This window comes from Rattus norvegicus, chromosome 17, assembly GCF_021556685.1.
Source record: "Rattus norvegicus strain SHRSP/BbbUtx chromosome 17, alternate assembly SHRSP_T2T, whole genome shotgun sequence".
Classification (NCBI taxonomy): domain Eukaryota; kingdom Metazoa; phylum Chordata; class Mammalia; order Rodentia; family Muridae; genus Rattus; species Rattus norvegicus.
The window spans coordinates 56,056,925-56,073,167 of NC_141550.1; the positions used below are offsets into that span (position 1 = coordinate 56,056,925).

The 16,243-nt window shown below is 41.2% G+C and overlaps 1 pseudogene; it reads right to left on the bottom strand.

Annotated features, from left to right (window-relative positions):
* Window positions 1-12,765: 12,765 nt before the first annotated feature.
* Window positions 12,766-12,920, bottom strand: LOC120098015 (U2 spliceosomal RNA; annotated as a pseudogene).
* Window positions 12,921-16,243: the final 3,323 nt, after the last annotated feature.

The following is a 16,243-nucleotide window of genomic DNA, read 5'->3' on the forward strand; positions in this document are numbered from 1 at the left end:
AACATAGTTTATATAATGACTGGATTTAGCTATGGATTGAATATTGAGATTTTTAACTGATAAGGAATTTCCACCTTTATTTTCAATGGCATATTCACCTATTTACAAATGTTCAATATCGCACGAATTGTATATCAGCTCCAAGCTATTCCTACACTCTCAGGGCTTATGTTGTAGTATGGAATAATGGCTCCAAATAAGTGAATGGAAGCTTAAAACCATGACCATTGCTGTGAAAGCCAATGAAGGACACCAAAAGAACACAATTGGTAGCATTAAGTGTCTTAATTTGACTCAAAACATAACATTGGATTGCCTTTGAGAAAGGTATGTTCAAGCTGAGACACACATATTGACTACGAGTTGTTGAGAATTGGGTAGAAGCTAGAAATAAATTCTAAGCTAAGAAAATCACAGATTCAAGGCCTGTGGGCTGGAGCTTGGGTATATGTGACTGCACACTCTGAAAACATGAATGGACAAGCCTGATTTCACTTAGAGCTGGTGAAATGGGCAATGGTCATATCTTACATGCCTCAGGTGGGCCATCATAAGGAATTTCATTTTCTTAACCTATGGTTTTGAGTAGAGTAGAAATATCATTCAACTCTGGTGCATGAAGACATGATGGCTTAAACAGGATAATGGCATACTTTAGAAGTAATGTGTGTGCAGACAAGGTTAGGGAGATAAGAAAAGAATTATGGTTTTCAGTTGTTGATTTTGAAGAAGTGGATAGGTAATGTTATTTTGATAAATTTTAGAGAAAGGAGAAATTAATTTTGAGAAAACATTGAATATTTGTGAGACACTTATGAAAATGTCTATATGTGCAATCAATTTATGCTTTTAACTTAGGACACAGTGGCACATTTGTTTTTGTTTGACTTTATTTAATAATTTTTTTTTTACAATTTTACACATGAACATTGCATGTCAATCACTTTCACTTCTCCTTTTCTCCCCTCCAAGGTCCCTTGTGTCTCCTTCCTAAATTAATTGTCTTTTCCTTGTTATGTGCATATATATATATGCATATGCATATATGTACATAAGGTATTGTTTCCATTAACTTTGCCTGTTTATACATGTGTCTAGGGTTGACAGTTTAGGAGTGGACGCCTATGTAGGAATTTGCACTCAAGGAGACTGATTCTTCCTCTCCCTACAGGCTTTGACCACCTGTAGCTCTTCATCTAGGAAAGGAACCATGTGGAATTGCCCCTGTCCACGTTGGCATGCCAACTAGTTCTACTTTATGTACAGTAGTGTTTTTGTCTGTCTGTATGTCTGTGCATAGGCTTTTGGGTCAGTTCCCATTTGATCCTCTGAGCACAGCGACATATTTGAATAGGTAAAATTGCCAGCAGAGCATAGTGCTAACACCACATGCTCAGTTCAGAGCAGGAATCATGGATGGAGGCTAAAAGTGCAGGAAAGAGTCACAGTAGTCAAGTGGCCAAAAAAGATCGAAGAAAACCCTGTTTACAAGTCCACCAGTGTAATGAAAGGGGTCCTCCTGGGAGCTGCTAGAGCACTGGACAAACACATAAATGTACATGGAAACTATGAAACAATTAAATGCCCAAAAGCATTCCTATGAATGTATTTTCTCTGTACTACTCTACTCTTTCTTTCCTTTTACTACCAAAATCATTTAAATTACAACCTAGCTTTGCTAGCCACCCACTTCCTCCTTTAGTCCTGGTGCCCACAGAACATGTTTCATTTGTGGTTTGGCTATGAAATGTCCCTGGAAGACTCATGTGTTCAAGTCTTGATCCAGAGATGGAGCTTTGGTGTTGGATCCGGAGGGCTTTGAATCATTAGTAGATTCATTCTTTGATTTCTTATATGGTGATGCTATTAAGACATGGTGGAAGCTGTAGAAATGGGCATTGCATGAAGGAAGTAAACCACTGGGAGTGTCCTTAAGGGTAAGCTCTGCCTTGGGCTCCTGGCAGCTCAATCCCACCTTTGCAAGCCACATGGTGTCCTACCTATACCAGCTTCTGCATTCTATGTGTATAGAATTGAAGCCATGAAGATGCTGCCAAGGTTTAGCATTTGTGCCACCTGGGTAGTGAGTTGAGTCACCTCTAAACCTTTTGGGAAAGATTGTGTGGCAGCACACTGCAGTATGAGAGCAGCGAGCAGCTAGAAGTTGGCCTGGGTCTGTCCTTGTAACTGTTCTGCCCTTCTGGAGCCCTGGACCTCGGATGTCGTGGGCAATGGCTTTGGGGATTTTTCTTCACGAATCTCCTTAGAGAATGATTTTTTTCCACACCCTGAGTTTTATTCTAAATCTTCCTTTATTGCTCCTCCTTTGCATACAATTCTGGCTCATTTTCTCATAGCTTCATTAGATGGTTAAATGCAGCCATGCAGCCCCAGTGCAGCAGCCTGAACACTTTGCTGTAGATATTTTTTCCACCAGATATTCTAAATTCATTGCCGTCAAGCTTTATTTTCCAGAAAGCCCCTGCAGACATGGACACAACCCAGCCAGAGTCTCTGTTAGTTTATAAGCTAAAGAGAAATATCAGGAAAGGAGGGAGGAGTCTTTGCAATACTCATTTTAAAAGGCAAAGGATCATTTTTCTCAACCAATTTCAGTTTGAGGGCTTCTGAACTTAATTAAAATTATATTGGTTCTCTTGTTTTCATTCCGGGAAAATCATTTTATAAACTAAATATTTGTGTCCCCAAATTTCATATGTGGAAATTCTATCCACAATGTGCTGATATTTGGAAGTGGGCATATTTAGATGAGGCTATAAGACTGGAGCCACTCTCATGAGATTAGGGACTTCCCTCAGCCAACTGACAACTCAGTGAGAAGACAGGAAGTTGATCTTTGCTAGGACAAATAAACTTGGAGCTTGCCAGCACTCTAGTCTTGAACTTCACCTCCAGAATGGTGAAAAGTATATCTCTCTTCCTGAAGCCACACAGCTCAAAGTATGTTGTTATAGTAATCCACACAAACACAATCCACATCCATCCAATGAAAAATTTTAACACAGGTTATTTTAACAGGTGCCTGTTTTTGCAGGGCTTCATCTCCTCAAGTTCCCAGAGATGCACAGGCAAAGGAGTTGTGTGCCAAGTTAGTAACCCAGGAATTGTATCACCTAGATTTTGGGTTGCTAAGGTTTTGTTCTGTTGTTTGTTTCGTGTGTTTGGATTTTTGGTTTTGTGTTTGCATGTTTGTTTGTGTTTCCTTTACATTTGTGTTAAAAACTTAAAACTTCTCTTTCTTATACTTCAGGGGAGTTTAGAGAAGAATGGCAGCGAAAGTGGCCTCTGTCTGCATGAGCAAGCACGGGCTGGACCTAGCGCCCCTCTCACCCCCACATATGTAGCAGATGTGCTACTTGGCCTTCATGCAGGTCCTCCAACAACTGGAGCTGGGGTTGTTCCTGACTCTATTGCATCAGTGGGAGAGGATGTGCCCAGTCCTGCAGTGACTTCATATGCCAGGATTAGCTGGATGGGATGAGGGGCTATGTAAGGGAGGCGGAGGAAGGAGAGGGGGGTTGGGATTGAGTTGTAAAGTGAATAAATAAATTAATGGGAAACAAACAACAATATTAGTCTAAAACTCTTCCCTAGCATCCTGGCTAATGTGGCATCTGAATGCTTTATTATTTTTAGAAGCTATATGTTTAAAAACACAGGGAAATTAAAGGACCATGTCTTTCTTAAAGGTAACCCATAGGATGTGAGCCATCTCAATCTAGTGCTCTTTACTGGAAGAGGATGTAGACTGATTCTGCATTCTTTTTTTTGTTTGTACCCTCTGTGATTGAGACCTCTTTCTCTGTCCCTGTAACTGTGCAAATAGTTCTTCCATTAGTCCTTTCAGTGAACAATATTTAAATGCATTCAGTGACCTGCATTTTTTCTATGTCATAAATTTACTGTTATCTTTGTTATTTGTTCTATTTTAAACTCTTCTGGAGACTGTTTCTGTCCTTTTTCTAGACCGTTCAGTTGAAAATATAGCTCACTTTCTTCATTTTTTTTTTGCCTCACATACATGTATATAAGGACAGAATTTCTTCCTCAATATTGCTTTAAAGCATAGCTCAAGACTTCCTTATTTCTTCAGTTTACATATTTTCTCTGTAATTACTGCCTTATCTAAAAATTAGTTTTTAATCCTAGCACTCGGGACGTTAAAGTAGGAGAATCAGGAGTCTAAGGCCAACCTGGACTACATGAGGCTTCCCTGTCCAATTAATTTTGAGTTTGCAATCTATTTTACTTGTTTCTAACTGTAAATTAAATGTAATATAAATGCTTTTGGTTAAAAACATTTACACATTAATGCTAATTCCCTGAAATCTATAGAACTTCCTTGGTGGTTTAAAATTAGTCAATATTTTAGAAATGTTTTCAAAAGAAATGAATATTCTCTTTTTGAGGGTCACAATGTGTAGTTAGAATTTTCAATTTCATTATACACTTAAGAGTTTTTTATGTTTTTCATAGACAGCATTTCCTATGTAGACCAGGCTAACCTGGAACTCATAGAGCTCTGCCCGACTATATCCTAAGTGAAGACTCTAGGACATGCCAGAGACCTAGGATGGGGAAGCTCCAGAGTGCCTATGAAGGGGACTCTAGCTGAGACTCCTAGCAGTGAGGGATATGAGTCCTGAAGTGGCCACTTCTGTAGCCAGGCAAGACTCCCACTAGAGGTCAACAACCTACCCACAAAACCTTCTACCCAAAATTTATCCTCTCACCAAGAAAAGCAGGGAGTGGAGATGGAGCAGAGACAGAGGAGAGTGGCCAACTAATGACTGGCCCAAACTGAGAATCCTGCCATGGGCAAGAACACTTCCTGACACTATTAATGATACTCTGTTATGCTTGCAGACAGATCTTAGCATAACTATGTTGTGAGAGGCTCCACTCAGCATCCAATGGGAAGAGATACAGAGACCCAGTGCCAAATGTTAGATGGAGCTCAGGGAGTCTTATGGAAGAGTTGGGGGAATGATTGAGAGGCCTAAAGAGGACAGGAGTTCCATAGGAAGGCCAATAAAGTCAACTAACCTGGACCCTTGAGGGCTCACAGAGACTGAACCACCATCCAGCTCAGGCTGGATCTAAGTCCCCTGCACCATACATAGCAGAAGTACAGCTTGATCTTTATGCTCTAACAAGTGGAGCAGGGGCTGTCCATGAATCTTTGCTTGCCTGCCTATGGATCCTGTTCCCCTATCTGGGAAAAAAAATATATATATATAACTTGTTCATCTTGTATAATGTTACTTGCATGTATATTTTTCAGAGACAACCACCTATTATTGGATAACAGATTGTGTGTTCACCCTGAGGAAGACCATTTCTCTTACTTTAGTACAAACATTTAAAAGTGCAATGTAACATATTAAGTAAGATGTGAATCAATTTAGTGCCTACAGTTTTCCCCTGAGGAAAACTAAGTATTTTAGTGTTATTGTTACACTTAAAATTCTTTTTTGTGGTATCTTTAAATAATGTTTTTTTACTTTTTAATTTATGTGTAAACACATACCACGCACATCACACACATACCACACAATAAAACACACCCAACACACATATCCTACCCCCACCCCACCCCCTGCTGATCTGTGTACCAGATACTGAGAGTGGCCAAAGAGTTGCACTCTCTGAAAGGGAAGAGGGGAATGGGATTGGAGCACCACTGTGGCAGGCAGCATGAGCAGGGAGGTCAGGGTCATATCTGGTTGACCTGCCTGGTCTCCTGAAGTGACCACAACAGATTTGAGCAGCTCCCTGCTGTGAAAGCTTCAGGAAAGAACTCTTTCTAAGAGTGTTTCAGCTCTTATGTGACAGACAGTCCCAGATGATCTTTGGTGAAACAATTCTCATGCTTTATTTTTGTGGACAGAATGTTATATACATTTTGGAGTGGTTTGTGGATGCTTTCTTTTCTATTGGCTTGGTCTGAGATATCAGAGATGCTTCATCTGCATATAGAGTGGCTTCAGGATGATGCCCCTATGTGACTGATTGTCATGGCCCTCTCCATTGGGTGCTATGGTCATGTGACAGGGACCTTGTGAGGAGTAGATGAAATGCCTATTGTCCTCAAGCCTGAGGGTTCCAGGATTTCTGAACCCACTCAACCTTGCCAAGGTATCACTGTCCATTGCCCTCCCCCACCACAAAAATACCACTCACACACACACACACACACACACACACACCACACACACACACACTATACACACACACTATACACACACACACCACACTCTCACACACACTCACACACACACACCACACTCACACACACACTATACACACCACATACACACACACACCATACTCACACACACACTATACACACCACACACACACACACACCACACTCATACACACACACTCACACACACACTATACACACCACATACACACACACTCACACACACCACATACACACCACACACACCACACACCACACTCACACACACACACACACCACACTCACACACACCACACACACACCACACACACACCACACACACACACACACACACACACACACACACACCACACTCACTCACACAGTGTGTTTATGCAGGTCAGAAGTTAACCTGTGGGAGTCCGTGCTCACCTTCCATCATGTCAATATCTCTTTCTCCTTTCTTTCTTCCTTCCTTTCTTTCTTACCTTTTCTTTCTTTCTTTTCTTTTCTTTCTCTTTCTTTTTTCTTCTAAGCACTGTGAAGATGGTGCTTCCTAGACATTGCTCTTCCTCCTTTCCTGTAAGAAACCTGTTATACCCATGTGTGCCAGTTTAAAAAAAAGAAAGAATAGTCAATTTCCCCTCTCTGTTAACTTCTAACATGCACACACACATGCGCGCGCGCACACACACACACACACACAATTATATACTTTTTATTTATTTATGTATATGGGTATCTTGCCTACATGTACATTTGCACACCAGAAGAGGGCATCAGGTCCCAAACAGATGGTTGTGAGTCACATGTGAGTGCTGAGAATTGAACTCAGGACCTTTGGAAGAACAGTCAGTGCTCTTATCTACTGAACCATCGCTCTAGCCCCCAATATATAGTCTTGAAGTTTTACTAAGATAGATTTCCTTGCGACACTCATGTACTCTGTCCAAGAAGACTTGTGTTGTTGGGGATTGGTTCTAATCCTTTTAATTAATCCAGTCCCCAAAATCAGGAATCTGTATATCCAAAACACTGAAGGTCCTTGTCCCCAATTGGTTTTTGATCGATCACTAAAGATCTAAAGGCCAATGACTGGGCAGGTAGACTGAGGTGGGACCTTCAGATTTGTGCAGGCAGGAACTGGAAGAAGGGAAAGAGGGAGAACCCCCATGATTTGGAGGAAGAAAAATCAGATTTAGAGCTGCAGATGGAAAATCATCTGAAAAGAAGGAGTGTGGCCCTAGTAGAGCTGCCTGGAAGTGTCTTGAGCAACAAAGACTAGGAAGCCACCCAGAAGGAGTCCGGGCATCAAAGATAAAATATTGAATTAGAGTCTGTTAAGCCAGGATTACAGGATGAAATGCTTTCTGGGGGAAGATTAGAACTGCCCAGCCTTTCTAGTCAAGGCATGTTAATTAATGGACATGCGTGCTCACGAGTGTGTGTGTGTGTGTGTGTGTGTGTGTGTGTGTGTGCATATGTCTGTGTTTGTGTGCATATGTCTCTGTTTGTGTGTTTCATTCATGAATCCAGATAGTATTTTATTTAAATCCTGCCTCACTGCCACTTTCCTATTTATACCTTCTAGAATTATTCTCATATACTGTCTCTCCACTTCAGGTAACTAACCCATACATGTGCCCATTTTCTCCATGTCACCCTGTTCTGCTTCTTACTTCCCACAGCTTCCTCTGCAAGCATTTCTTTCTCAGTAATTCTACTTGTCAGGCCCATGTAAAGAGCCTTGCTGAAAAAAAGTGATGCATAGATGTCCTACAGGTATCACTTTCTCAGCTGCCACATCATACATTCACTGAGCAGAGGCCTCCTAGATAGAGTGGAGTCATTTGTGCCCAAGCCGTGGGTATGTCCCAGGACTATGTATGTGTAAGCAGCTCTCAGGGGAAGCTTGGTTGTCCTCCGCCTTCCATATACATTATATGCTGGATCCTGATGGTCTATAGGACTTGGCTCAGCTTGCCCAGCTGATCCCTTCCCAAGGCTTCCTTCAGTTCCTTTGATTGGCTGTTCCAGCCTCAAACCCGGTTGAATTTCATTAGCACTGTTTGTGTTGGAGGGGTGGCATGTGGGAGTCTGGTCTTTCTCCACACTCAGTCTCTCCTCTGGCACAGACACACTGCCTTTTTTTCCTTCTGGGCCTGCTCGCTCTGGTGTTTTGTTTTGTTTTTTCCCTAGCCCTTTCTTCTCTGAGAATTCTCCCTCTTGCATTTCAAAGACTTTAGCTTTAAAAAAGTATTGTTTCTGATCAGGCATCAAGAGCTTACTCTGGAAGTGAGAAGTAAGCACTGTTTCTTTCCTTTCAGCTGCCATCCTCCTCTGACTCACTGGGGGTTGTTGTAAGGCAGAGGGATTCCTTTAAGTTTTGTGGTGTTTCCATTTTGCTTTGATCCTGGTTATACGAATGCGCAGTGAGATAAACAGGAGTGAATCCAGTTACTCATCATTTGGAATGCAGTTGCTCTGTTTTTAGACATTCCTTCTAGTGTTCTTGAAAGCAAAGAAAATACTGCCAATCAGAACAAAAATACAGTATATTTTCCTGCCTGTCTGATAAGTTCCCCAAAATAGAACTTAAATACACCTTTTCTGGTAGGGCTCTATGAATTATAAACTATTAGGCAGGTTTGCAGACGGTGTTAATCAGTGACGTGAGTGTTGGAAAGTCGTGTGACACTGTGAGGTGACCTTCAGGAAGTTTGTAGGGCTCTATCTTACTACCCGTCTGTGATATAAAGCTAAAAGTTCCTCTTCTGAAAAAAATGGGAATGATTTTAATAGTTAATGTAGAAGAAATGTCATTAGGATTAAAGAGGAGTGCCAATTATGTTAGACACAAATTTAATTATTTTAGTTTGTTGATCTAAGACACTAAAATATTATTTATGTAAAGATATGTATTTCTTATCCTTCATGATTTAAATAAAACATTTGAAGGTCCCATCATGTCCACTAATAATAGAAAAATTAAGCATGCTGCTGAACATATTTTCTGTGGCATGTTTGCAACCCTCAAGTAAACACTAAAAAATTATGAAGTAACGGCTGGACGGTGCTATTCCTAGAAGCAGTATTTACTGAACATAGTTCTTAGTCTCGGGAGTGAGTTACCTCCATAGGATTTGGTCAATGGGGTCCCAGAGGCCTTGAAACAATACACACTTGTCAGTTCTCTACATTGCTCACCAGAACTAGAGAACAAAATTGTGTTCACCACATACTTTGTTGTAAGATATAGAGGCAGAGAGCAAGAGCTAAGCTGGAAGCTTCCTCCCTGCTCTCTGGTGGGTTACTGTGAAATGCCTAGGCTTTGGTCACCTGTAGGCTTTGGTCACCTGTAGGCTTTGGTCACCTGTAGGCTTTGGTCACCTGTAGGCTTTGGTCACCTGTAGGCTTTGGTCACCTGCACCTCTCTAAGCCTGTGGAGCTTTCTCCCAGGTGGAAAGCAGCTGCGGTCAATGAACTCCGTTTTCTAATAGGAACTTTTTACTTGGTTCTTCTAGATTGAATAGGAATATTCACCCACTCTCTGTCAGTTTTCCCAGAATTAAGGAAATATTTAAATTCTATATAGAGACTGTCTCCCACAGATACACAGGTTGAACTCATCGCACAGGGAACTCCCAAGACTCATGTGTGCCTCGGTTAGAGCCAGTAGCAGTTTACATGATAAGAAACACACACACACAAAGTATATCATCTTCACCTTCTGTTGAGCAGCACGCATGACCATGCAGGTTTTCTCCTGTCTCTGATTCACACTGTAGAGAATCTCCTGGAGACTGAGGAGCTGCTTCCATTAGTGCCAGAACGGAACTAAACACGGTCCCTTGTGATGTACAGGGGGATTCTAGTCATAAAATAGACATTGTTCTTCAGAGAGATGAAACCTTTGGACACGTGCAGAAAAAGTGTGCCAATAATAAGACAAACGCTATCTGCCTGGTAAGTGCAAATATGTGTCACCTCTGGGCGCGTGGAAGTGACAGCTGTACAGCTGTTCTTTTTCTCTTTTTCATCGATTCTAAACTACTGTATCTCAGCTAGGAGAGAATGGTGTGAGAAGTTCCTATGTTTTTCCTACCTATTTTGTGAAAGAACTAACATTTCATACAGTAAATGGTGCAGAAAATGTTTTGCTTCTCAATCCACTTCCCAGTACATATGTTTGTTGGAAATTTTTAGGAATACCTCGAATTTTTATAAAATTAAAATTTTTTTCCAAAAGGTTATTTGTGAGCCTTTTTGTTTTGTTTCTGCCATTTTAACTTCTCTTTATTGTTTATTATAAAAGGATGGTGGGATGAATACTAAAACCTGAAAGTCTCTAATACCTTCTTAAATGTTAAAGATGATTACTTTGTACCCTTTCTGACTTATTAAAGTTTCTAAAATTATCTAGAGACACACAGATATACCTAGACATTAGCCTCTATAAGGAATTTTTATAAAATTCAAAGTTAGTGAGGATGGCCTTGAGAACGAGAATTGGTGATGTCTCCACCTACCCATTCATCCATTTGTTAAGATGCAATATTTCTGCTCAAAAACAGCTGACAGAAACAAGGGTATAAATGCTCCATGTCTTCCTGATTTAGGGCCAATATTCGACTTAAGTAGACCACTGCTCAAAGCCATCTCTTTACTATGAGTCTTTTTCTGCCTCACATTTTTCTATTCAGCACTCCCTGAAGCTCCACGAGAGTAATAAGTATTATAATGGCAAAATCAATTCCAAGGAGATAGTTAAAAAGACAGCTCATGGATACTTTAAGAAGAAAAGAGATTACCATTGTTGTTTTTATTATAATTACCGTTACTGCTACTAGGACTAGTGTGCATGCACACGCACGTGGTATGTGGTGGTGGTGGTGGAGGCTGTGGAGGTCAGAGAACAGCTGTGGAGTTGGTTCTCTCTGTCTACCTTTACATGGGTTCTGGGATTTGAACTTGGGTTGTCAGGCTTAAGAAACAGTTGCTTCTACCTGCTAATCATCTTGCTAGCCTACAAAAGGCTCATATCATAGTTCAACACATAGTTTGGGGCCCTCTAGTGAGTGCCTCAGGACACCCAGTATGACAATGGCTGGAGCATGTATAGAAGAGATCATATGGTAACACAGGTAATTCAGCTCCCTCTCCCCTTTTAGAACAATCTATTCTTATAGAAAGTATCCTGCTTCTGTGAGAGCTACATTACTCCCTTCCCAGAGATATACCTGCATGACCTAATCACCTTCCACTCTGCTTTACCCTGTAAAGACTGCTGCTTCCCAAAACTGCCACAGTGGGGACTAAAGCATCTAGCAACTAACCCTTCAGAGATGAACTCAAGCCACATTCTTAGCAGATGGATATTTTTTTTTGGTATGCCCGTGATTCAGAATATCAGAGGCAGCTGTAAGACTGAGTGATTCTTGAGTTTGGTGTCAGAGCTGAACTGAAAACAACTGCCTCTTACAAATGGACAGGAAGCTCTGCCCAGGAAACAGATCTTTCATTGAAAGCATAAAAATCGATTAAACCATTACATGGACTATTTATGGAAAAATCTTCAAGGTAGCATAATCCTGAATTAAGGGGTTTAAATAAAAAAGAACGTGGGTTTTTTTGTGTAAAGTATCAAAAAGGAGAGGGAATACGGAAGGACAAAGCTGAGGCAAAACGAAGCATGCTGCAACAGAGGAGAGCAGGAGAGAACACGAAAGCCAGAACTATGCCTGTGACTCAGCCTGGAACACAGGCGAAGCATTAAAACTGGACCTATGAGGTGGGGAGCTTGCTGCTGCTCGGAGCATCCTGTGCCAAGGGCAGAACAACTTCTCCCAGGAATGAAAATTCCTCTGCTGCTTCAGCCAACAGAGAAGCTTAGTCTGATTCAAATTATTCAGAAGTAAATTCTCTGCAGAGTCAGATGACCAGCCTGAGGAGTTAGGAGATTCCCTTTGCAGGGAAGACAGAGCTATGTGTGAATGTTTGCTAGCAACTTGTTTATGAAGTTCATGGGCAGAAATAGTTTGGATAGGTCTCCATGTACACGCAGCTTTCATTATCTGGCATCTGCACGGACTGATTTACTCTAGAGAACAATGCGATTTTGGTAGTTTAGAGCACTACCCATTTATGACTCTTTCTCCTCCTCTGTCTCTTTTTAAAGACTTGTCTCCCTGCATGGAAACCCCAGCTCTTTGAGGCAAGCAAAAAAAAAAAATCCCTAAACATTCTACCACTACTAGCTTTAAAATGAAAAATAATTTTGAGATTAAAAAATTAAAGAATGACAAATGACAGAAGTAAACTTAAGAGAAACATGCAAGAATTGTTTATTATTAGCTGAAGAGATGGCTTAGCAGTTAGGAGCCCTTACTGCTCTTTTCTAGGACCAGGGTTATTCCCAGCATCTTCTTCATCCCAGGTATCTCGCAACTACCTGTGAAGCCTAGTCCAGGAGATCTGATGCCCTTTAGTATCCAGGGGTTCCTTCATGCATGTGTGCACAGAAATTCACACACCACACACACACACACACACACACACACACACACACACACACACGGGCATGCGTGTGCACAAAAATAAATACATAGATCTTTTAAAATATTTCATTTTATTAAAAATAATTTTTATTTATAGGCTGGATTAAGACGAATACATTCTACACTTGATCTTAGCCAAAAGGCCAAGAAGTGATAAAACGAATACTTTCTATGCAAGCTTTCATGTTATAAATTATGCTTTGTGAACTTTAAAAAGTCTAACAATTAATTCGTAATTACCTTGAGAGTAGGACAATGAGAACACTGAAGGCTGGACCGCGATGTGCCAGCTGGTTTCTGCACGTGCCTCTGAGATAAGAACAAGGCATGGGGACTACAGCGGTGGCTCTGCAGTTAGGAGCATGTGCTGTTCTTCCAGGGGACTTGAGTTTGCTTCCCAGAACCCATGCTGGTAGTTCACAACTCAATGTAATTCTTAACAAGAACCTTTTCATTGCACACGTAGTGTACACAAATTTATGCAGGCACATAAAATATAAAGAAATAAACATTGGGGAAAAAGAGTGAATTATGTATAAGTTTAGTACATGCTAAAGTTCTGTCACTGGAAATTTTATGTCAGAAATTTTGTTCGAGGCAAAAATGTCTCGCCATGCTGTGGGATTAGCCAGCCAACCAACGACCAATGCATTGGTGACAGAGTAAGTCGTAATTTATATTTATAAAAGTAAAACTAGCAGCATTAAAAATTACAACTGGCCCGGCCCGCAGCAGCTCTCTGCTCCCAGACCCCGTGAGAGAGAGACCCAACCGCCTGATCAGGTGGGCACTCCTGAGGCTGCAGAGCAGAAGAGACCACCAACACTGCTCACCCCTGCCCACATCCCTGGCCCAAGAGGAAACTGTATAAGGCCTCTGGGCTCCCGTGGGGGAGCGGCAGGACCCCTGCCAGAGACACCGCCGGACCCTGAAGGAAACAGACCGGATAAACATTTCTCTGCACCCAAATCCCGTGGGAGGGAGAGCTAAACCTTCAGAGAGGCAGACAAGCCTGGGAAACCAGAAGAGACTGCTCTCTGCACACACATCTCGGACGCCAGAGGAAAAAGCCAAAGACCATCTGGAACCCTGGTGCACTGAAGCTCCCGGAAGGGGCGGCACAGGTCTTCCTGGTTGCTGCCGCTGCAGAGAGCCCGTGGGCAGCACCCCACGAGCGAACTTGAGCCTCGGGACCACAGGTAAGACCAACTTTTCTGCTGCAAGAAAGCTGCCTGGTGAACTCAAGACACAGGCCCACAGGAACAGCTGAAGACCTGTAGAGAGGAAAAACTACACGCCCGAAAGCAGAACACTCTGTCCCCATAACTGACTGAAAGAGAGGAAAACAGGTCTACAGCACTCCTGACACACAGGCTTATAGGACAGTCTAGCCACTGTCAGAAATAGCAGAACAAAGTAACACTAGAGATAATCTGATGGCGAGAGGCAAGCACAGGAACCCAAGCAACAGAAACCAAGACTACATTCTCCCATTTAAACAAACATGGAATATCCAAACACACCAGAAAAGCAAGATCTAGTTTCAAAATCATTTTTGATCATGATGCTGGAGGACTTCAAGAAAGACATGAAGAACTCCCTTAGAGAACAAGTAGAAGCCTACAGAGAGGAATCGCAAAAATGCCTGAAAGAATTCCAGGAAAACATAAATAAACAAGTAGAAGCCCATAGAGAGGAGACACAAAAATCCCTGAAAGAATTCCAGGAAAACATAAATAAACAAGTAGAAGCCCATAGAGAGGAGACACAAAAATCCCTGAAAGAATTCCAGGAAAACACAATCAAACAGTTGAAGGAATTAAAAATGGAAATAGAAGCAATCAAGAAAGAACACATGGAAACAACCCTGGATATAGAAAACCAAAAGAAGAGACAAGGAGCTGTAGATACAAGCTTCACCAACAGAATACAAGAGATGGAAGAGAGAATCTCAGGAGCAGAAGATTCCATAGAAATCATTGACTCAACTGTCAAAGATAATGTAAAGCGGAAAAAGCTACTGGTCCAAAACATACAGGAAATCCAGGACTCAATGAGAAGATCAAACCTAAGGATAATAGGTATAGAAGAGAGTGAAGACTCCCAGCTCAAAGGACCAGTAAATATCTTCAACAAAATCATAGAAGAAAACTTCCCTAACCTAAAAATAGAGATACCCATAGACATACAAGAAGCCTACAGAACTCCAAATAGATTGGACCAGAAAAGAAACACCTCCCGTCACATAATAGTCAAAACACCAAACACACAAAATAAAGAAAGAATATTAAAAGCAGTAAGGGAAAAAGGTCAAGGAACATATAAAGGCAGACCTATCAGAATCACACCAGACTTCTCGCCAGAAACTATGAAGGCCAGAAGATCCTGGACTGATGTCATACAGACCCTAAGAGAACACAAATGCCAGCCCAGGTTACTGTATCCAGCAAAACTCTCAATTAACATTGATGGAGAAACCAAGATATTCCATGACAAAACCAAATTTACACAATATCTTTCTACAAATCCAGCACTACAAAGGATAATAAATGGTAAAGCCCAACATAAGGAGGCAAGCTATACCCTAGAAGAAGCAAGAAACTAATCGTCTTGGCAACAAAACAAAGAGAATGAAAGCACACAAACATAACCTCACATCCAAATATGAATATAACGGGAAGCAATAATCACTATTCCTTAATATCTCTCAATATCAATGGCCTCAACTCCCCAATAAAAAGACATAGATTAACAAACTGGATACGCAACGAGGACCCTGCATTCTGCTGCCTACAGGAAACACACCTCAGAGACAAAGACAGACACTACCTCAGAGTGAAAGGCTGGAAAACAACTTTCCAAGCAAATGGTCAGAAGAAGCAAGCTGGAGTAGCCATTCTAATATCAAATAAAATCAATTTCCAACTAAAAGTCATCAAAAAAGATAAGGAAGGACACTTCATATTCATCAAAGGAAAAAATCCACCAAGATGAACTCTCAATTTTAAATATCTATGGCCCAAATACAAGGGCACTTACATACGTAAAAGAAACCTTACTAAAGCTCAAAACACACATTGCACCTCACACAAAAATAGTGGGAGATTTCAACACCCCACTCTCATCAATGGACAGATCATGGAAACAGAAATTAAACAGTGATGTCGACAAACTAAGAGAAGTCATGAGCCAAATGGACTTAACAGATATTTATAGAACATTCTATCCTAAAGCAAAAGGATATACCTTCTTCTCAGCTCCTCATGGTACTTTCTCCAAAATTGACCATATAATTGGTCAAAAAACGAGCCTCAACAGGTACAGAAAGATAGAAATAATCCCATGTGTGCTATCGGACCACCAAGGCCTAAAACTGGTCTTCAATAACAATAAGGGAAGAATGCCCACATATACGTGGAAATTGAACAATGCTCTTCTCAATGATGACCTGGTAAAGGAAGAAATAAAGAAAGAAATT